This window comes from Varroa jacobsoni, unplaced genomic scaffold (genome assembly GCF_002532875.2).
Source record: "Varroa jacobsoni isolate VJ856 unplaced genomic scaffold, vjacob_1.0 scaffold_786, whole genome shotgun sequence".
NCBI classification, from domain to species: Eukaryota; Metazoa; Arthropoda; class Arachnida; order Mesostigmata; family Varroidae; genus Varroa; species Varroa jacobsoni.
The window spans coordinates 141237-165648 of record NW_019213688.1 but is presented as its reverse complement, the minus strand read 5'-3'; the positions used below and the strand labels follow the sequence as shown (position 1 = coordinate 165648).

General features: G+C 41.8%; 1 long non-coding RNA gene across 9 annotated transcripts in view; it reads left to right on the top strand.

Moving 5' to 3' along the window:
• The first annotated feature begins 2747 nt into the window (after window positions 1–2747).
• Window positions 2748–24412, top strand: part of LOC111263716 (uncharacterized) — a 68003-nt gene continuing 46338 nt past the window's right edge. For 3 of the 9 annotated variants that reach the window (XR_015312426.1, XR_002682408.2, XR_002682407.2), the window contains exons 1-2: window positions 2748–3522; window positions 11605–11767. This is a non-coding gene — a long non-coding RNA (uncharacterized LOC111263716). Of the gene's footprint in view, window positions 3523–11604; window positions 11768–12481; window positions 12678–13107; window positions 14265–16391; window positions 17359–24412 lie in introns of those variants that run through there. The other 6 variants (XR_015312429.1, XR_015312430.1, XR_015312427.1 and 3 more) reach the window with 5 other exon arrangements.

Genomic DNA, 24412 nt, shown 5'->3' with positions numbered 1-24412 from the left:
GTAACCGTCTTCACGCGTGTTGCGTTTAAATGCATTCTAAAAGGCCCTTTCTGGTAGCTCCCCTGGCTCCAGTAGCTCTGAGATACCCGTTTTGCCCTAAATAAATGGTCGAGTATTACGTCTTCCGACGACAAAGTTTGCTCCCATAGAGCAAGAAACCGCCACCGCTCCGACCTCTTCCCGCGTCTTCGGCTCCTTTATTCCCACAAACGCCTTTGTCACACAGGTTCCGGCCGTTCCTCGCAATTCCCTGTTTAGTTCACGTAGTTTCGGCTTTGACCAGCAATAGTCAGACGCTGCGTACTGATTCCCGCTCTTGTACTTTCATTCTAATAGCGATAGGCTCGGCTCCCCTTGAACTGAAGCAATAAAAGTCGAATTTAATTTTAACTCTAAAGAAGACGAGAAAAGCAAGGGGTTGCTTTTACCACGTCGCCTGCTTGTAGGGAACTTACTGCGGAGAATCGATAAGGGACAGATTTAACTTAGAATGGCCTTGTACAATGTCTCCTTTGGCGGCAGCAGCAGCAGCGGTTATAGTCCTTGGGCCGTTGGGCGACGTACCAGTCATTCTAGTGCTAAAATTGTGCTTTTGTTGTGTATAAAAGCGGTCTGCAGTAGCATGCTCAAGGAAAGTATCGCAAATACAAGCTGTCTGTGACTCTTTGTCTCTTCTTGGTTGTGCGCTTTCTTGCCATTGACAGTCATCCTGTATGCAAAAAAAGAAGAGTTCGCCCGCTCGAATTCTATGCTCCAGCTTAGGGTGACAACGGCAATGGCGTTGGCGAAACAGGGGAGCTCGAAAGCGGACGCCGCGGAAGACAAATATGGTCGTGTCAGCTGCTGCTAGAGTTGGTTTTGCCACAGCCCAGCCAGGGAGGATGGGACTGAACTAGGCGTACAAGTGGCTAAGTTTTTGGGCAACTTCTGGGAATAGTTACCAAGTCACGTTTGTCCCATACCTTCTTTGTCTCCGTCTTTGGCTTCTGTGATGCTGCTTGTTTCCTTTCTATCCTAATCTATTCCTATGATAAGTCCAGCAATATGTTCAGTCCAGCCTTATGCTAGCCCACTTCTCCATACCGTCCCAGCGCCCGCGGATTCTCGTTGGGCCAGAAGCTTCAAACTACTCTGTTTCAATTTGGAGCAACTCTCATCTCGGCAGCTACCAACACTGAACTGACTCTTGCCTCGAACATGAGCCCTTTCGCGACGCTGGTGCTATGGTGGTGGCGATGGTGTGTGCGGGAATGAGACATCATGATGAAGTCCGTTCCTTGCAGGCACAGCACGTTTCTAAACTAGTAGCCGACTTAAGGAAAGTTCTGTTTTTGCTAGATCGGACACGGGCACTCAAAAGGTGCCCGCATATCAGCGTGTCCCTGTTGCTCTAGGCTATGGACGACAGCTGCAAAATTGTTAGCCTGCTCGCCAATTTACCCTTCAAGCTACACTGGACAGAGGTAAAAATATTTTATCTAACTAGTTAGATATTTGAAAACGAGCATTGGCGACGTACGACTAAATGTGATGGAAGAAACGGACGAACACGAAGCAAACACGGAACAACCACCAGGGAAATATCTGCTCAGTTATTTCATCATCTGATAATTACATCCGGTGTCGAACTCTACGAAATTCATACGGTGGGTAGCGGTTTTGTTGGAACAAGCCGTCGGTTGACGGCTACATCACCGTAAACAATATACAATTCTTATACATAGATTGCAAGAGAAGCAGTAACAATATACAGTAGTAGTGGAAGCGTATAGAATGAGAAAAGCAAGAGAGTCAGGATGAGCGTGCCACAATGTACAAGCAATAAAGATGAAATGCTAAACTCGAACGAGTGTCAGAGAGAAATATAGAATACACCCAGTGATAATAAAAAAACACACTACAGTGGTAACGTGTTTGTCTATTGAATCTAAAAACACGTGACGATCTCGATCGTAAATTAAGCCCAGTCTCACTTAATTTTGTGTTGGATGAAGCGGTCGTCTGAGGCGATACTTAACTAAGCCAGTACTGGTTCGGGTCCAGCTAGATAACGAGCGGTCATAGCAAAATAGTATGACACTCGATCGTTTCCATATGCAAAGTTCAAATAGTAGCAGCATGCTACCACAGCATTACAATGGAACCATTTACTTTATCTTCAACCCCTTTCCAAGGAGAGAAAGAGTGCATTGCCGAATTTCCTCTTTGCCTTGGATTAATCTTACTTTTGAGTAGAGTCCTAGGCTATACACGAAGATTAATATAATCATTTATGTAACGCTATACAGAGTAGCTATGTAGAACACTTAAGAATCTACTTGTTTAAAACAGCAGGAGTATTGACTGGGAATAGTCACAGGCGATCAAAGTAAGCTTTCACTTATAGTTATCCGTATTTTTTTGGTGAAGCTAATCTAGTTAATAAATTACTCGCCATATTATTGTTATTCCTTCATATATAAATTACTTTAAGTTAAGGCACTCAGATGTATTGTGTGGTTTAGGACAAGATGTAGGAGTGCGTTTCGAATTAAATGCAAGCAAGGGAAATAATTCGAGCAGTAAAACGTTGAGTAAATTGGAATATTAACAGTTTCGCGATCAAATATTACTACGCGAGCGATCGTGCGGAATAAGCGTTATCAATTTTTGTCATATCCTCTCTCCCTATAACATTTACCTAGCCGCGCTACGTTATAATAATCAATCTCGCTAATATTTTTCCATCTCAGCTCACCGACATTCTGTGTACATTATCATACGGCTAACTTATAGAATAGTCAGCTTTTCGTTACGATCTAATCAGTTTACCTTGATGGCCTGACCTAACGGCGGCATCACCGCCGCTAACGGAGCCCTCGTCGTCCTGTCGTCGCTGTTATATAGCCTGACGCGCAGTCATGAATATGCACAACTCTGTGTGTAGTTTTTATGCATACGAAAACAGCTCCGCAGGCGGCAACAGCGAGACAGGTAAGAAGGTCGAGCTAGCGCTTGTTTGCAAGTGATGCTGCGGGCTGTTCTGGGACATACGGACGGAACGAGCGTGGATCGGGGAACGTCGCTGACTTCGTAATCGAAAGCCCTCCTAAGCAGTGACGTGCGTACATCGACGTTTGCAGATACAAACATGCACATGAGAGGCTCTACTAAGGCTTTGCAGAAGTAGCAGCAAGACCTATTGGCGTATTCGCCTGCAAGCTAGTTGCCCAGCAAGCTGACGAAGCAAACAAAGACAACTCGTCATTTCAATGCTATATTCAACTAGAACAGCGAAGTCTAGCGAGAGGGAAAGAAACAGCGAACAAGGAGATGAGAAAGATAGAGGACAAAACCGATTCAAACGGTCTGAGTGTTTGCCCCCTGCAAGGAATTTTAAAGATCTCCGTCAATTTACATCGTTCTTCTGTGTCTCCAGAGATTTCTCCTCGGCGGTGTTATCGAGGAGAAATCTTTCTGAACAGGAAAACTCGACAAACGACAAGTAGTATGCTTAATGAGAGTTGCCGGGTTCTGCTTAGAGTAAGTATAGACTGCACACGAACATGTCAACAGGAATCAACTGAAGACGAAGCATATGCTAGCATCGTGTAGTAATTACAGAGTGTAGTAAAGTTGGAGCCTAGGTACCAATCGCTGCAGAAAGCTGCAGGCATAAATGGGAGCGAAAGCAAACCATTCATGCTTAGTCCTGGGGAACAGATATTACCTTTTTTTTGTGTCATTTTTGGTGGTCTTCTTTTGTAGAGTAGCTTGAACTTCTGTTACTGAAGTAGTTCTCATTTGGCCGGTTTCAATGTCGTAGCATTTGCTCTTGACGAAACGATAAAGATGACGGAACTGCTACTTGTTCTTGGAAATTAAAGTAGTCATTGTGCGTGCTCTACGAAAAACTTCAGTTTATTGGAAGTCTAATCCCTGTGAAACTAGTTCGTGACGTAAAATTTTGGTGCAATTGTTGTGATGCTACTCAATGGCCGCACAATCATTGGCATGATCGAAAAAAGCGACAACACATTTTTTTGCTTTAGAAAAAATTAAGATGTCTGTTAGTTATCTACCGCAATATATAAATACTTGTAGATATATAAACGCATATAGATCTGTGCGTGTAGCTTTTATCGTGAAGCTCACTTCCTCTTAGACTCGTTGGTTCTTAGACTGACCAGCTTAGATTTCGAAATTCTGTCAATATGTCCGATACATTGATTTGCCATCTTCTGATAGACCTAACGATCGGCCTAAAAAATCGATTGAACACGGTTGGAATAATTGTCTGTCGGCAGGAGTCATCGTTGGATGCTCCATTAGAACTAAGCAACACAGCTTTCCACTAGGCTCATCGTCAATTAGAGATTTAATATGTATCACTACGAGGAGTAAACCCTTTCGTCTTCTTTATACTGCTATTGAAATCATTATTAGAAAGATGAACGAGAAGGTGAAGCCACCTATCGTTAAGTATCAAAAAAAAAGCTTCTGTAAAACCTATGTAGCTAAAGTGGCATACAGTTCGAGTAACATATAGAAGGGACGAAAAAGAGCATCAATTATACGTGTAGCTATAAATTTATACGAGAGCTGTATAACTCAATGGCAGCAGTAGATAACTGTTGTAATATTCATTTGCCCTTATAGACGTCTTCCATAATGACGGTGTTTCAGTGGCAACAATTTATTACCAATGTGAAGACAAAAACAACGACTGACAATTGAAACCAATGCTAAAATTCATTTAGTGCCTTATTGTATTTGTATCTATTTGTGCGGTAGCTTAGATGGAACTTACTTTGAAACGAGTAGTCACAACTTAATCTGTTTCGGTATTAGAACTAGCCATGTTAATGGTAAGTGTTTCATTTACACATTCTGTTCTATGTACCATGTGTTCTGCCATGTCCCGCTGTGCTGGAAGCGCTTCATCGTTCACTACATATGCTAACATATACGCATGTATGTACAACAGCCATCTAAGTAAAGCAAGATTTAATGGTACGTCACCCACGTGCTTGAAAGAGACTGTTCCACGCGATTGATTTTACTTGGTTAGTTCACTGAATCGGAGCCGGTGCAATAGTTCGTCTGTCAGCTTCATCCCTGGCAGCCATAGCTCATTATTACACACAACATTACCATCAGCTATCCTTTTTTTCGCATGCAGTTTCCATCGTCGACCAGACTAAGTCACAACAGTACGCAGATAACATACAAAAACACACACGGAAACTGCACACACAACGGAAACACATAAGCAGCTGGTACGGCCAAGCGTCTAGGTACATCGAGACGCTGCGACCTTGTCGGATATAAACGAAGTCATAGCACAGACGCTAAGTTTTTGCGCTGCGTTTGCAAGCCTAGATTTCTGAGTATAAAAGCTCAGAGCGACAAGGGTGAAAGGGAGAGCTTTCGATGGCTCTCTAAGTCAGCTTTGGCTGTTATAAGAATATTATCTGGTCACTATCTGTGCCTCGGAATTAATGCTAGGCCTGGCCTATGATTGTATGCTTGACTCTAAGTATTTCGTGTTTCACGTCCTATTCTGTCGCTTGACACTGCTTCGAACAGCAATGTGCTTAAATCTGTTACGCTCTAAACTGGTCCTTTTCTTTCTATCAGAAGTGTAGCAATAAAAAACAAAACAAAACAGAATTATTATGCTTAGGACAACAGGTGCTAGTAGAATAAAAGTAAATAACAAAACACACGAAACACGCATACGGACGACTAACATTCCATGCAACGAGATTCGCATTCGAAGTACCTGAGTGTCTGTGTCGCAACACAGCGAGAAGGACACGTTCCATTAGCATACGTGTTACCTAAGCGAAAAGAGAGACGCTTGCTCGGAACTCACAAGCTGTTATTAGAAACTATCGTATACGTTCCTGCGCGTTACTTAAACCGCAGCAGGTCTTATTAGAAGAAAAAAGCAAACGATAATTATATGATACGACAAAAATGATTTAGCGACGACTTATGGCACCCCTGTTTAGAGCCAGGATGTCTGCGCCAATTCGACGCTACAAAAAGCTAATACGCTTCTTAATGCAACATGTTAAAAAAAATATTTTTAATGAAAATATTACACAAAAATCAAGGGTTGACAAATCGCGCTAGCTAGAGGAACTTGCCGACATTCTACGCCTTTCAACGATGACTGTTAACTACTTACCTTTTGAATGACACCTGTTCAAAAGACTATGGTGTTGAGAATAGAGATTAGTGCTAACATTCCGTACGTTGAGGTCAGTTCAATGCCTTTTAGAAATTCAGGCACCGATGAGGATGCATCCAGAAGAAGAGAATTTTGAAGTTTACGAGATAAAGTCACATCAGAGCACCTCTTTTAGAACGAGGTCTGATAAAGGACAAATTGAAAGGACTAACCAACTAAAGAGTGCCAGAAACAGAGGGGACAAAACAGCTCAGGACCTTCCACTGCGGTTAGCGTGGAATGTCCCAGTCATACGTTAGCCACGGGTCCCAATATCATATATTAGATACAGCCGTATATGTGCCTGAGTTGCCATGTAAGCTCACATTAGACTTTGCAAATACAGCATGTATAGCGACTTAGAGACTGGCTGGTCGTAGACGTTCAAGTATAAATGATGGCGATCGGTTCAGGTACATGTTATATACTTTGCACATATTTCGGTTGCAGATCCGATCAGTCAATGAATCAATAATTGACGAGATTGAACAGTATGGCTAGCTACGTTTAGATTTGTTTATCTACAGAACTCATCAATAGTATTGACCTTAAGGCTTTTTAACGATACTTACGACCCGTTGGGAAGGGGAACTTCTCACTCCTTTGAGCCTCGTTCAGTCCTCCTCCTCCATAGCCTGTACTCTACTGCCTCGAGTAAGCTGGGGTGTCCGCCATGGTTGATGTTTTCATTAACGGAAGTGTTGCGAGAGGAGGACCCTTTGCGTCTGATTCAGGCCTCTTTTTGTCATTCTCTTACTCTATCACGTCGGCATCTAGGTGCAAGCCATCCATCTTAAACCCCCGACTATCCTGTTTTAGATTTCCAAACTTCTCTCTACTCTCACGACTACCCACAGTCATTGCAATGTCGCCGTCAAGCCTTTTTTTAGAGGGGTTAAGTTACCTTTATCGATGATCGTGCTCCGTCGTCGTATTTTATCGTTGCCTTCCTGCCACGCTTTACCGGGACATCTCTCATCTATCAATAGCGACGCACTTGCTGTGCATGATGTTGAAAAAACCTGCATTTCCTTTCGACGTACACCGACTTTTAGTAAACTGTATTACGACAAAATGATATCTAGCTTAAATGAGGACATGTGAACGATAGTTCAATCTGAACTCCCATGCCTATAGAAATTAAACCGACTAACCTTAGCAGGATACTAGTTTCAGTTAACGATAGTAAGTGATATTGTAGGTCGCAGCAAAAGAAACACGTATCGAGGAAACGACAATGGCAATAATTTTTTTCCAAAGGTGGCGCCGCACTCGAAAAAAGCAGGTTGCTTGCAAAGATGGGAAATTTTGTACGTATGCCTATTGCGGAAATCTGTTCAAAACAAAGTAATAATATCTGACTAATACAATGGGAAGAATCCGAGTCGGCTGTTGAAGATTCAGACCGCTCCAGGTTCAATCTGTTTAATTACACATGTACAAATTATCAGCTCTACTGATATTGCACTAACAGATTTGACTGCTGGCCGTCGCATTAGTGACTCCCCATTATCGCATTCGTTGGATGAGTGCAACTATAAGCCATATTATATTTCCCCTCAGGTAGCGATCAACACTTGATTTGGGCGTATGCTTTTCTCTGTCTCGCGTTACTCATTTTTACGGAGCCATTTTTATACAGAGTGAGTGTAGTCGGCTCTGTAAGTCTGATTTCAAAGACAACCAGCCGTGTACTTTCCATTCGATCGATGGACGTCAACGTATGACGGCGGACGGCAGGAGACTGCTAGCAATCTCCGTTGTCATTGACATAAATTGAATCTACATTGTACCAAATTTGAAAACTGTGCCCCGATCTAAGTGTAACGCATCGGTTAGGACGATGAGTGGTTAGTATGTGCAGGTCATTCATCTCTTTCACGTCTCGAATTTTGGGTGCAGGAAGGCAGGCAGGTAGGCAGTAGCTAAAGGCCGCGTTGCGAAATGACCACTATCTGGAATTCGTCCATGACAGTGGCCTGTGATCTGGTCAGAATCATGGCCTTGGGCTGTCTGTCACAAACATTAACACTTCCAGGCCACGGCGAGAAGATGTACGAAAGAGACAGACACAAGGAGAGTGCGGGGGATTGACTGGTTACTCGGAAACAGTCCAATAACTGTTGAATTATGCGATTGTACCTCAGCAGTTCTCGCAAAGGGTCGTGCAGCGTACGCTCCTTGTGTAAATGATGTATCTAGAATGTTGCTTATGTCTATGTGTATTGGGTGTGTAAACGGCTCAGGATATACATTAGGCTATAATCTACACCGTCCTGGTACTACCCTCTCTTCGACTGGGTAAGAAGGACGTATAAGCTGCCACCATTTGAAGACAAAAATTGTCAATATTGAGGGCTATGTATCATCAACACGTAAAAATAATAAAACATGTTCAAGCTTTTACACAGAATGACGCAAATTTTAAAATCACATTATACAAATCACTCAAATAAATACAACCGTAAATGTACGGTGATTTGTAGATGTTACTGTGCATCGAACGATTCGAATCGGCCTAAGGTAGAGGTTATCCACATCTTGTTTTTGGTAAGCCTCAAAATCCGAACCGCAAAGAAGGGCCGAGCTATTAAGAGCAAGCTTGTTTCAATGTAGTGTCAATAGAATGCCGATCTCCTGGGTGGAGTCCTGGTTAAGGTCATAACTGTCGAAACCAGACAAGGCGATAGAGCAAGCCAGCACCAGGTGCATTCCCCATCCCCTGGAAATTTGCCAGAAATGAATAAGAAATCAGCAGTTGCACTTAAGCCTTTCTTTCCAGATGCCATCTCTTGAAACGAGAAAAGCGGGGCTATTTCAATTAGAATAGATTTGATAACGAGCCATATTTAAATGCAGTACAATTCTTCTTTGCATTTGTTGGGGTCATTAGGGCAGCAAGTCCTTTTTTTAAAGGTGCACCGTCATTCTTCCTAATTGATAAAAATTTTAGTTGTACTGTGATATCGTTTAGATAATTATGTTCATGTATACGCGTGAGAACGTCTGCAAAAAAGTAGGATTTTGTTTACATCAAAATTCAAAAATGAATACAAATTCCTTGTGTTAATTACTTAACTGTCTTTAGCTTTATGTGGTGAGAATCAACATGGTCTCGCTATTCGTCTAGGACTAGTATTGAAAGATCGTTTTTTATTTAAAAAGTTTTTTATCTAAAGTGAAAAAAGATGTTCGTAAAATTAGCTATTCTATACAGAGCCAAAATTTCCGGATTCGTTTAATGTACGCTAGCTAATAAGTCTGTTTTTTTTCCTTGTCTGTATTAAGCATTGACAGGCGGCATGCAGTATCCAACCCATTGACTTGCTTTGAGGACAAGCGACTGCAACGATTTTTTTAATACATTAGTAATTGAGAGTTAACGCACAGATATCGTTAAGGGCAAGAAATTCCGTTTGGTGTATTCGTACATGGGAACATTTTCAGCATCTCTAAGTATGATGGCTGCCACATAGTAAATATTGCAGATATCTAACTAACTATCATTGCTGTCACTACTATCAACCACTGGAATAGCCTATAATCGTCACACGCCGAAAAAACCTTTTACCCCGTTTATGACCTTTTACCCCGTCTAGGGAGACTCAGAGTACAACGTTTCGCTTGTTTCCTCCGTTACGACGACGAGCAGAGTATACGGGAAAGCGTCAGATGTCGCCCAGAACAAACGAGCAGTCGAGTCGTACAGAACCTATTGTAGTGTGGAGTGTCAGAATATACTTCAGTTCTAGACTAAAACTGTAATTTCTGCTGATAGCAAATCCTTGTTCGGGTTTCTATAGTTGAAAATAAATACTAACCACTTGACGAGCAAATCTCTTGGCATCAGTGAACGTTCTCAAGAGTGTCCACTCTCCATATCTCGGCAGTCCTGATACACCTACATAGCTATATATTATGAAATGCTCCTAAAGAAGTTAGCCCTTTTGAAGAGGGCCCTACGATTCCTTTATGTTTTTGAGCGCCTTAATGCCCCTCCGTTTTTTCATCTCTGGTGCACAATTTCACGTTCAACATGAGAGCAACTGTGTAAATGTCAAAATTTAGGGTTTCATACTAAATCGATCCTTGTAGCTTGCATGATATGATATTCATCAACCTTACTTACCATAATGGTGACGATTCTTCACCTTGCATTTACCCTGCTTATGATGGCGAACCATTGATTAGCGATATCTGAAAGTTTTAAGCAACACATCATACGATAAGTTGCAAGTATCGAGTCTCTGATCGGTGAGTACGTGATACACGGCATTCATATGCACTTGAGGTACTGCTTATTTGTGATCAGACGTTCATCGACCTATTCGTAGGTCGGACTGAATGAGGATGGAATCATCCACTGAGCCTAGCCTCTTAACCCATTCCTGTTTTGGCAGGCCAGATGACCCCACACGATCCGGTTTACTAGCCTGTGACATCGTTGGCTGCTGACTTACCTATCTGCCTATCACCCTCCTTTTAACTGCAACGTAACATAGTATATATTCTAACATAGAAGGTTACTCGGACAGAACAGTTTCAAAAGTAATTGGTCCTTGTCGTGATCCTGGGTTTGTTAGCTGCCTCATGTCACGTAGCGTGCCCACGGAGCCAAAGACCATACCAAAGGTCCTATTCAGGAGCCACATGGTGGAGGCTACTCGGGCACTGGTTGAGTTGAAAGCTGAGATTTGTGTGGCGACACGAGGCAAGCGCATAGGTAAACGAGACGGTGAATAGCACGTTAGTAATCAGTCTGCACAAGAACATTACATACTGCCCTAGAACATAAGCTCCATAAACCTGATAGGATTATACTATGCACAATAGAATATGAAGTGGATGCTGTGTATCGTATATTAATAAAGCAAGAAACGGAACACATACAAAGCTGCGCCTTTGACTTGTCAAAAACCCGCGCCTTTTCAGCTATATATGTTATAAGCAATGCATCTTTTTCAGCAACTCTGTGCTTCATGTATGTAGCAGCCTTCAGGTATAGCGCATAGTAATTCGTTCATGCACGGGCATACATCCATTCTTAGTGAGTCCCATGGATAGAGGATTAGGCTCCGGGAAAAAAACAGCCCTGGGCAGAGAAGCGACGTATTGGTTACAAAAGACATGTCTCGCTGCTCTCCGCGACAACCAGATTTTACGGTTATTTCGTATGAGCCATCGCAAATGATAGCTACAACAGTTTGCACAGATGTATAGTCTGTGTTGCCGTACGTTCTGTACCTGTTAACCAGCCTCCTTAAGTCGCGATTGCATAAAAATTCCCCATTCAGAATTATCACCCACGAAGGCTAGAGTAGTTACTACCCACGAGGCGGTTGTGCTTTGCTCGTTCCTAATTGCTACTCGAATTTTTACGGTTCCAGATACGTATTCCGCAAAGTGGGAAGGCTTTCCGCTAGCACTCAGATGGTTCTTCACTCTACAATAGCTTATGCAAGCAAACTTATTTGAATGAAGACGACGGCTCGATTTCTGCCATGCTCTGCTTGGTATTCCGACTTCGTCAGTAAATGGCTGTTGTGTGAGGTAAGTCGATCCAAAGCTCATAAATGCGCAGGTGATCTGATGTCATAATAGTCAGTAAAAGCTGCTATCGAAACCGTTTGACAACTCCTTTCAAATAATCAATGTGTAACATCCTGTAATCAGTCTATTGAAAATGTTTGAACTCTAGACTCGAACTATACGCACATGTACAATGTTATCACGCTTTTCAAAGACCTTATCGAAACTATGCGTCATATATTCTTTCATCCTTAAATTTCTAGTGTTCTGAAATGGTGTGTTTTTGTTTCTTTTGCTTTTCAAAGCGGCTTGAAAGCTGCAACATTTTGAGCTCAAGGTTTTATCTCTATCTACAACAATTTAGCAAAACAAACTGGACCCGAAACTTTAATGAGCCCAGAACTTACAGTATGTACCAATAAAAAAGCACCTTTTTTCATTCTTAGTATGTTCGGTTTCGAGCCGTTTTCCTTTCACGACATTTTGGCTTCTATCAACAGGCTAATTTTACCTATGATACGACCGCGTTTAAAAAATACTATAATACCTCCTTGTGAAATTTCGTTCATGCCATACCTCCGAGAAGTTAAGCAGGACTTTGCCTATGTCTCAGGATGAATTACATACAGGATAACAAAATAAGAGTAAGATTGGATCGCTGTAGGTTCAAATATAATACCCATTAACAACACTATACCTGCACGGAATCCTGTTGTTGGCTGTTTTATAACGCAGCAGTGGCCGAAACGGAAGGACGCTACTGGCGGCAGCCGTACGATCTCACAAAAGGTTGACAAAGACGCTATCTTCAAAGAGCTTCAAGCGTTCTCCACATTCACTATCATCATTATTTAATCAGATTGCTACAGTAAAATAAAGGGACGCACTGTACCAGCAGTATAAAGCGGCAATAAACCTAGAAAAAAAGAAATTTTAGTATTCGTTAGATATGGCGTTACCATTAATTTTTACCAGTCGCTTGTCATTTCAATAGGCATCTTACTCGGGCCATTGACCAACTTTGTCACTCAGCTAATCCAAACGCTATCGGCGGCTAGTTTCTACAGTCGACGCCATCAACATAAATTTTCATAGAATAAAGCACGTATGATAAAGCGTATGATACACTCAATATACTGTAGTCGCCGTTCCTTTGTGACGATAGTCACACTGAACCAAACGTGTGCAAATATAGCGTAATAACGTCTATTTCCATATACGGTATATGGTTGCCTTTTAAGAACGCTGGTTCCCACGCCTTTTTAAACGCGAGGCTTATGCTACAAAACACGGCACTGATAGTTACCTCGGTTAACACATCTAGCGAAAAATATAACGATCTATACCTTTTCTCGTATCAGAATGCGTTCGCTTAGTTCACTGGCTAGCTGTGGCCGATGCGGACGATAGTGCCTCGATTTCTGAGATGCGTGACGCCTCCTCTGAAAACCACGACAAATAATTAGCTCGATCGTTGCCAACGTTCGATGCCGTTCCCCCGATGCGTGTTCTTTCGTCCTTCGACCGGCGCGCGGACCCGTTGTCTTCCACCTTCTCATGGCTCCGGTCGTGTACCTCCGTCGCAAGGCCATTGTGCCGCAAACGTCGTCGTGTAACGATAACAGTTCGTGTGCCTTGCCGGAGTCTACGTCTGGCCTCATATCGTGCGCTTACTCCGATAACTGCTGCTGGTAGTACTGATTCAGGCTTTGTGCAACGGCTGTTAACACGGAGATTGCTGTTTTGAATAAATGCCATCTGACCCATTATTTTTGATAAAAGGAACAAAAGATTATTGTGCCCAAGAATCGATTAGCAAAAATGATGCTACGGAACGTTTACCGGAGGAGCAAAGCGAACAGCGAAACGGCGCAGACTGGCCGTCGGGGCTGAACGCAGTCATGTTTGTCGTTCACCGAGTGAGCGAAGAGAACTAACGGGAAGAGTAGCACGAGGCGGTATCTATGGCAGAATGCCGGTTTACAATGGAACAACGAACGGCGTTTGGCAAATTCGGGAACGCGACTTCCAAAGCGGTTCTAGCATCGGAGAGGGGCAGAAGGCCACCCTAGATGAGTTTAGGAAAGCCGACGTATCGGTTCCCAATGTGTGTAACATGGTTGCGCGGCAGAGACTTCCACGTTTGTTTCGCTTCCTCAGTGTTTATGACGGCTTTCGTTTTCGTTTAGTAAATGATGACCGAAAGAAAATAAGCGCAGTAAGAGGCTGAACGTGATAGGGGGCCACGGGGCGCAAAATGGAAACAGCGAATAAGCATCGCACTTCGCATCAACCAATAATATCAGCAGGTACAGGCAGCAGCGCCACAGACAGACTATGGCAATGCAATGAGACTTCTTTCAAGGGCGCGCTTTTTCGAGGGAAACTGTTCGTAGAAAGAAATTGAAATAATAAAGCAATCACTATAAATAAATAAAAACAGAAAAATCGAACTCAACTACTTTGCGATTGGTCATTGACAGTCTGCAAGTAAACACTCATTGATTTGGTAATACACCATCTTTATTTCACGCAGTTAATAAAGATATATAGAAAATTTTAAATATAATACCAATATTTTTAAAGGTTCACTTGACTTTTCCTGTAATTAGGTAATCGAGGCGGTGTGATTTAAGCGGCTAGTGCGTACCACATGACCATATACCACCACAGATTTCGCAAAGATCCTAATTTCTACATGACGATCATATGTAATAATAGTATACCGACAAATAATGTAAGAAATTTCTAGCGTCTGGAAAACAACAAATCGCTCCGCATCTCTTCTCTGTCTACGTTGATGCGATCTGCTCCTATTTCGCACAGAGAAAATGCTTCGCAAACGTCCTTTCGGGCTGTTGCAAAGCTATTGCAGCCCAGTCATCTGGACGCCGATGTAAGTGCATCAATTACTGCTAGAATTTAGGCGCTCCGCTTCTATGGAAAATTTATTTGCATATTGCAAGGAGCAGTTGGTGCGATTTTCAGACTAAGCTATACTAACGTTGTTTTGCTAACCTCCCTTTCCCCTGGGGTACACATTAACAAAACTCTCAGATGTTATTAGAATCAAGCCTAGCAGATGTGTTGACTAAAACCAGAGTTTTTTCTACCTATATTGGATGGATAAGTGCTTGAGAGGCTGCGTCGTCTCTTTGAATCTATGGTTTTGGTCTCCGATTGATATATTTAGACATGGACGTTCACGGCATAGTGAGCTCCCTCATAGCTTAACGTATTTGCCTGGCTAATCTTAGGGATTGTTTTGATTTGGGTTCAAACCCGAGCATAGACAGAGTTTGTTTCCTGCCGGAAACCAGCTGTCTGTCTGATGGAATGCCTAACGGTAATACCGGGCGTAAGACTTGAAGCATAGAGGTAGAACCTTGTTACGCATCTGATTTTAAAATAATGTTGTTAGTAGGGAGCAACAACAGCAAAACAATCCGATCTCATTGAATGTCAACTCTGTTAATCCTATGTTTCTTGATTTGGAGTTGATCGCTGGTTACAGGTCGATAAAAACAAGGTAGAACTATCGGTCTGAACGACGTGGCGTTTCTCCATTGGAGACCCTACAAATCGTCCTTATTGATCTACTAACGTCCACGTTGTTTATTTGACAGTGCGATGCGAGATTTTGAATTCGTGCAGAAATTTGCAAACGCGGCTTCTCCTCAAAATTTCTCTTCATGAGTTTGGATCATATGGATTTTTCCCTTGAGGGCTACGACTATGATGCATTCTCCCCTAACCTTCGGAATATGTTTGATGTATTTGTCATAAATTCTGTCTTAGAGGTTTCTATTCCGTGCTTTGCAGTCAAGCAGAAAAAACAATAGCATCCAAAATTCCCTCCAAGGCCATAATCTACTCATGATACTAAGACATCTAGTACGTGTAGTAATAAGGCACTACGGCATATTACGCAAGCAATACGCTCGAGTTCAGGATCTCGCATAAATGAGCCTGGAGGTCTTCTGGATTGGCAGCGGTGCATATTGGCCCAAAGGGCGTCGAGTGTTGAAATCAACTACGCGCTTCTTCTAAGGATTAGGTTCTACACCTCTTTTTAAATCTTGATTTCACACACTTGAGACGATTCTGACATCTTTCAATTTTCACATTGACACGATCCAATTTACTTATTTTTTTTGCTTAAGATGAAACATAAAACATTGTTTGGCATTGTGTGTACTCAAACAACAAAGCTTTGATCACTATGACGAAAGTGACCGCATTTCGCTTCAGAATTTTTGCCCAATGTTGGGCAAAGGACACCCTGCTGACGCTTCTTTTTTTAAAGTCGTGTCATAGAATGATAACTAGAACATTTTTATATTGTATTAGCTTCTTTATTTGAACTGGCTTGTCATTTTTAGAGAACAGTTGTTAATGGTTTTGGCTTCGCCGGTCATTTTTATTGACTAAGTGCTAAAGCCAAACTTAAAAACATCTGTGTACATATGTCAGTGAGATCCATTCTAAATTACTATATGAATATTCAAAACGAATTCTCGTTATTTTTACTGCTTCCTTAAATGTGTTTTACTGAAAAGAGCCTTTCTGTACCGTTAATTTTAACCGATGCACCCCCTACACAGGGTAAGACGACACAACTCAAAACGCAACCCTTTTATCGCAGGTGTCGTATCCTGTCGGGCAAGTAACACCAGAGCTCCATTTCATGTGAACGTCTCAGGAGCTTTGAAGGAATAAACCGTACCCGTTTCTTCTTCTCCGTATCTGTAATTCAAACGAGTAATCAATGAGCCAGCATGTGTTGTTCTTACTCCATGAAATATTTTACTAAGATCACTAAATTACAAGTTGTAAAAAAGCCTTGTATCAAATATTCCTCAATATATCTGAAAAGCAGAATCAGATGAACCGCATCCATTAACAGCACTATTCCCTTAAGGCTGGACTTAATACTCGGAAAAACTGTGCAGTGCTCCCGCTTATTTGCAACAAATATGCATCTCTTCCTCCGCTAAACGAGTGTGTGTAAAAACATATGTAAAATTTAATGAAATGGGAAAGGGAAATGTAAAATTTTCTTTGTAGTCTTAATAGTCACCTTTAATTCATCGAGGCAAACTATTACCAACCGGTATTCCTTAAAATACATATTATGCGTTCATGGTTTCATTTATATCCAACATTTGCACGTCGTCGAACTTCACAATGGAAAAACTGCTAAGTTCCGTAAGAATATCCTATGTAACAGTATTAGCGCACCCTCAACCGAAGAAACAGGATAGGTCATATAGAGTCCGTTCAATATACGAAAGCGGTCTAAAATGCTCGTACTATTTACTAAACGGCACCTGTTCCCTAATTGGCCATCTATTTGCCCTCTTTCATTCCGTAAGATCCACGACTTGCAAGCACTGTAAGCATCGAAGCACTTCCACCAGTCGGGAGGCAAGCCAGGCATCCAAACAGATCCACAATCTGGATAATGAGGGACAGCGCTCTCCGCTATTCTCATTGCCAATGCTGGCGCAAACCCCGGCCCCGTTAGAAGCAGAGAATACGGATCGCAGAAGAAGAGGAAGGAAATAGAACGAAAGAGGCGGGTTCCGTAGAAGTCTTTTTTTTGCAGAGAAAAGCTGCATTTAGAACGAGCAAGGGTACATTAGGGCTGTGCGCAGCAGGCTCTGGTCACAGAGGCAGAAATGTAACACTGCCAGCCAGTAGGTATGTAGGTCATCTGCCGCTAGCCCAATCGGAAAGCCTTCCGACGAAAAAGAGACAAAAAAAGGTCGTTTTGTCATTGAACGTACCCACAAAAAACAAAGGCCAATTGAATCCACCCGAACAGGCAGTAATTAGAATAGTAACGATAACGGCGAAACCGAACGATAATGACAAAGTCAGATATATCGATTTAGCAGCCTAGAAAGTTTTAGGCAGCTTTCATTTTTGGGGTCAAATATTGCACGAAAAAGATTCGGGTAAACAGAGACCTAGCGTAAAGCCTGTTCTAGATAGCCGAATCCGAAAACCTTGTCACGCCGTACTCAACATGAGGGTATAATCTAAAGCTAATTACAGTTATACGACTGTAAAATGCTGGATAACTGAGGATGGAATGGGTTTTACCAGCGTCATCCAGGAGCCTCATATTAAGACTTAAGGTCTAAGTGGCTTGATTTATGATGCACATCGGCCCTCCTTGAGTGCCTAAAATGGATGCCCTGACTCGCGAAGATCAGGTGTTATATATCGAAATCAATGCATCCGTGTATTCGGATTATTTGCGCGACTATTCGTGCACTTAATGTATCGTAAGTGCGTTTTGAGGCTTGATTTGTCCATGCGAAAGACTACTGTAATTATAGAAGCAGGAAATTGCTTCCAAAATGAAAACTAAATTGGTTTGCCAACACAATCCAAGTCGACGAAGTCACGTTTAACATTTGACAGAGTGTGGGGTATTTATAGTAGGAATGGCTTAAATGCCTCATACTCCGAGTCCAATGTAGTCATTGAGGTACCTTCAACACAAAAAGCACGTGAATGTGTATGTTTTCTTTTGTTCAAACGATGTGTCGCAAAGCTATAATTCGACCTGAAGCAATACGGGCGATTCCGAGCGATCCTGGCGAAGAGGCACCTGATACAAAGAAACACTTCAACTTGAGGTTCACATAAAGTAATAACATTGCAGGAATTTTTATGCGAAGAGGCCTCAGTTTTGGTCCAAGTGTTTATTAAGATCATCTCTTACATTCTGTTTGTCTTCAATTACAACATTTTCGTCTATATATATACCGTAACTGGGCGCAGATATGCCAAAGAAGGGTACTAGCTATGTTTCACATAGACACTTATAGGGCGTTTATGCTACTAATATGAAATTAGTAACGTGGGAAAATGCCCCGTATCGTCTCGATAGTCAACGAAAATTGACCTAAGTTCTCCTTTACTTTTACGCATTCTACAATATAGAAGGAACTGTTTCGATTGCGCACGTCATCCGATAAGAATATACTAGCTGGTCTACAGAAAAAACGAAGGAGAAAGAGAGAGGGTATCAACTAGTCTTTTGGCGCCTCCGTTTAGGTTACATCGACGAGTATAGATGGCGTCAGCACCAGTGCACTAGCTGCAACTACGAAAGCAACCCTCAATAAATGAAAAACCTAGTCCAGCGTTTGCTTTATATCGTTCATAGAAAACCGAGTGGCGATAAAACGGTGGTTGTCAAGGCAAAAAAGACGGAGACGAGAACTAGGACATTCATAGGGGGCAAGACAATCAAGAGTCGATCGTCGAAGACGAACCCTATTCATACTAATCAATTCCGCTACTCGAATGTTTGCTACGATTAACATCAGCATCGGCAGAAGTCACGAAGCATTCCATATGGCCTGTTTCGGTGGAACACCAAAGCTGGTCGTTCTGTAGCCTAGCACATTGTCGGCCTATGCTTTTAAGTCTATATTGTCGTTGCTGTTTTTTCTGCTGTCGTTACTGCTGTTATAGGCTGCTAACGTTGTCGTTGTTCGTTGTTGTTTCGGAAAGAACCGCGGCTTAAAAGCGGTGACCAGAGTTATTTCTCCCGACACCATGTGACATCATCACTATGCCAAACAGTCTTGGTTTGATCTAAAAACAGCCGATTGGTATTTTATTCCTTTCGTTTTTCTATAACATACGAATTGCACAGTGGGGCGTACGGATATAGCGTAGCGAAACAAAAAAAGGCTATTAGAAATCTTGTTTTTCGGGACTGCGAAACGGTAAACAAGAAAGAAAGGTCAAAGCCATTTTGGCGGCCGCTAAACGGTAGTAAAGTATCGGACTCAACGCACTCATGCAGACGGTGAATTTTAGAGAACGGGGTTTTCAAGCGAACATTTAGCTGGGAGCATACTATAGCCAAAATTCAACAAAGGCAATGTAATAGACTGATTTTGCTGAATGAAAATAACATATGATTTTTATGATATATTATAGCATATTTAGGAATGTGTTTTATATAGACAAGCAGAGCTATAAATGAAAATAGCCCTATCTTCACACAACGGGTGCTGAAGGGTAACATCATTTAAGTCGTACAGAAATCTATATTATATGTATATAATAAAATTATAATAGATGGCTGTCTATTCGTCATAAACACAACTGTCGTAATGTCGTAGCGGTAGACAAAGCATAGTTTGTATGCTTGGGAATCTATTTTAATCAGGTATTACTCAGTGGTCGTTCGTCAATTAAACAAAAATTTGCATTTGTTTTTTACTGATTTAGGTTTGTCTATCGCTCTACTGCTCTTCAGTAGTGTTTGTTTCAAGCATAGAATGCCGAAGGATCTAGTCAGAATTTGTCTTCGCTTAAACGATAGTAAGCAAGCGAACAGCTTCATATGGGTCTATTTGGTTTTATTTGGATGCACAACCCTGCCGGGCTAATTGGCCTTCTAGGCTTGTGAGGATTACACTAAACTGTGATAAAACTTACAATTATTCGGAACCTAAGATAGTAAGCTGTCACTTTCCGAAGTATGAACCGAGTTCTTACGATTCCACCTGAACTTCTGTAGCCTCAAGTGGGCAATTTTGTTTATTTACGTAGTTATTGACATGTACAAGTGGCTTTATTAAATGACTATTTATCACATCAGGGCATACCCATATAACCGGTTTTTGTTCCCGAACGCTCTTAACAATCTAGTAGAAACAACTCATGATTTGTAACACTTCGTTTATCATCAAAATTGCAATTTTGTCTATTCACCATAGAAGTTTTGAACTCAAAATAAGTTTGGATTAGACGGTGGGGCACCTTGAGCATGTATCAACATTTCCAGATTACATAAAAGTACAGGTACTCATTATGCTCTCCCAAAATGATTGGTACACTGTTGTGAAATCCGCTGTGCTTCCAAGAGGGACTTGCGCACAATGTGCTCCTAATCAGATCGACACTTCTCACACATTTATGTAAATAGACAAACACACTACGCAAGGCATTAGCTGAATACACTGCGGTATATAATATTAGCTCATTGTTAAATAATGGTGTAGAAACGTGTGTGCATGCGCACGAATAACATGCCACAATGTGGGCATTTTGTACACGCAATTAATTCTACACGATACATGACTCGTCGTGCATCCATATGCGCTAAATGCTACAGTCACCCCATCGAAAGGCGTGTGTTTGCAAATTCGAAGACGCTCAGTGTCTTTAACTACGCATCTGTATTTGTCTATGTAATGGGGAGAGAAACCGTCGTCATGGCACTACAACCGCGACCGTCTGGTGTACGTTTCGAGTTTTTATTTGTTGAATGCGCTTCTGCTGCCATTGCTGGCATAGTTCCGGAAATCGCAAACGGAAATCGCGTCGTTTTTGATGCTCAACTTGCTTTAGCTTTTGTCGCCGCTCTTCCCCGCTCGCTTTCTCTCTTTAAGAGAAGCTGTGAATCTGCAAGTAGGATTGAAGAGCGAAAGAATTCAAACATCCGACAACGGTCTCGTCATCGTTGAGAGGGCTATTGGAATGGCGTCGCTGGGTCGGACGATACCTAAACCATCGGTCGGGGTATGGCACAGCAAATCTCTGCTTGTGTCGACTGCTAACAACGATTCAGTCATAGCTAAAATAGTGCTAGATCGATGGCTTCCTTACGTGGTTGAGTCGGTGCCGGTGTCGCGGACAAAGCCCATTGCATGCGGCTTTAGTCGAATACAACGACAAACCAAGAGACGGGAAAAAGTAAGATTGGTCTTAAATGGAAATCTATAGTCAGGTAAGTAATATAGGGTTCATGTGGCCTATCTCCTGCGTAAGTTGCTGAAAACCACTCATGCATCGGCATCGATGGTGTTGCGACCACGGGTTGGCTACCGTCATCGAAACTTCTGCTTGCAGCTAGTTCTTTGTCTCGGGCAGTACTGTGAAAAGACTGCAGGCAACAATGGTCAGAAGCGAGTGAAATGGGACAGACACGCACAAGAAGACAAGCATACTATAACTGAATACATAGTTGTGCAGTAAGTTCACCTTGGAAACTAGTAAGGGAAGTGTAACTATTTGAGCCTCTGAAAAACGCTTGTTCTCTTGCTACCGCCAGATATAGCCTCGTGCTACTTTGAAAATACAAAAGTATCACCACGCTACAGAGCTTCATGGCGTGCCCTCTTGCGGCATACTACGCTTGTCGCTAATCGCTCACAGTCGGAGTAGTACTATCTCGTGCGGCCACTGCACCGCTGGACTTCCGGATGAGCCCAAATGATTTACCCCTCAACGTTCTATGCCCTTCCTTTCTGTCCTACCTTTGCGTGGCTATACATAGTGCCACGGTGTATCTACGGCTATAAATAATTACGAACTGGATACTGTTGAGAGGGAAACTATGACAAGAATTCGTAGTTCGCTACTTTGAAGAATTGAACATCACTACGCGACTTGATGCAAACGCAGGTCCCAGCGGAGTTATTCCAAAGCTTTTCCTACTTCTTATGTTACCTTTTTAGGTTTGTTCACATAAAAAAAGGCGCCTCGCTACTCTGTTACATTGAGAGATGGCCGACCGTGACATGTGTAGATTAAATTAAATAACTAGAACAACTAAAAGCGTATAGCGTTGAATAGTCCTAGCTAGCTAGCTGGTATCGAATAATTCCATATTAGTTCGCACGCGTAGTAACGAATCTAAATTGAGATGATGGTAATAATACATATATGATAATGTACCATTCTAGATTATATATGTCATTGAAATTCGTGATAATCGGCAAATAATTAGCGATTTGAGAATAATGGCGATCATGTTTAGTACAGTTTAAATACGCCTTCTCAAACTGAAAACCTCTAGGTTTCGAATAAGGACACAAGACGTTGATGGTTTCAGTGATAAAAAAAGTGCCACGAAATAAGGCAGACGGATGAAGTAGTAGTAGTAGTATATGACGCTGGGTGATAGAGACGCGTGAATCAGAATCCCTGCGTCATCGAAGAAAAAAAAAAACAGAAATTGGAAACTCACAAGATCCTTTTATTGCAATAGCAGAGTGGAGTAACATAGGGCTTCAAATAAACCTAGGATTTTGGAGAAGACATCTTCGGAATCTAGGGGCTGTATAGACAGTTTTTGAAAGCTGCGTTGATAGCGCAGCGCTCACCGTAGATGGTTGGCATCTTGGACTAGGGGTCAATCTGAAACGTGATTTCCTGCTAAATGATCATATTTCAAACAGATCTCTCATTTATCAAGTTTGCTAAATTATATACATATATTTTTAATATGATTATTAAAACAGCCAATGGGGAACATTGATCGGTCCAGAAATGAGCGAAAATATCTATAGGTCTATGTTGATTTCTCAGTATATTATCAGCAATAGACGCGGTCTACTTCCTAAAAATAGCACAGTATGATTTTACGCATCGTTGTGGCTACCTGCTGCTGGCTATGTATTATTTAATTCGTATAGTTTCCATCTGTTTATTTTCTCTACCTTTATTCACGTCAGTTATAAAGAAAAAAAACTCATCGTTTTTTTGGCCGACCCTTGGGCACAGGAGGATCGTAACTTTCTACTTTTGAGGTTCCTCACTCTAGGAATTGCGATCATATGTAACTGCGGCGACAACGTCAATTGTAACACTTTACGTAATCTGCGTCTACTTCACGACACCGGGAGCCGCTAGCGTTACTAGTCAGGGCAGTTATTATGAACCCACACTGTCAACGTTTTTGACGTTTTAGAAGATGATCAATCATCGTTAACTTGTGATCTACTGAGCAAAGCTATTTCGAGTAAGATATGAATGTTGCTTTTAAAAGAAATAGGGGAAAATGCCGGTTCTATGTTTGAAATTCCAGCGGTAGAAGTTTTACGGGCGAGCTGGCTTCTCCATACGTTGTTTCACGCAAAACTGTAGTACAACAGTATTTAATTTTTCAGATGGTTACGTACGCCTCGCAGGTCTTTTTACCACTGTCTTATTCGTACTTAGTAAACGTCGTATAACTTCGCAAATATTCATGCTCTGACTATTAAAAACCTAAGCGAAGTTCTTGCGTTATGTTCTAGTGAATCTGCAGAAAGGCCAATCACCCGGCCGCTAGCGGCACCAGTAGTTGCTCGAAGTTACAAATTTAACTTGTAGTGCTTTTTCGCTGTTTTGATGGTTACGGCTCACTTGGAGCCATAGTGAATAGAACACTGAAACAAAATCATGGTGAACGATGGCACCCGGCTGGTTAATGTCACGGACCTAAATACAATGCACCAAAACAGCGAGTTAGGTGTTTTCTGTGGTGAAGTTATGGTGTTCGGTAGGTTTAACAGAAACAAATGCTTTTCCGATAAAGCTAACAGATTACGGTACTAAGCAAAGATACGTAATTATTATTACAACGACTACATTGGAATGAAAGACTGCGTCAATCAGCTATACCATCCATACCAGGCTGGCACAACTACTGTTACAAAAAAACGCTAATAAACTACAGAAATGTAGATCTTGTCTGTCTACCTAACTGACAATTAATGTATGAGTTCGAGCTCAATTATACAGATTACCAAGGAGCAATATTCAAAAAAGAGAAAACTACCGTCTGGCACCACTTTCTCTATTTTTCTATTTTCATCGAAACAGCTAAGCATTAAAACATCAAACCTTTCATAAAATCCTATG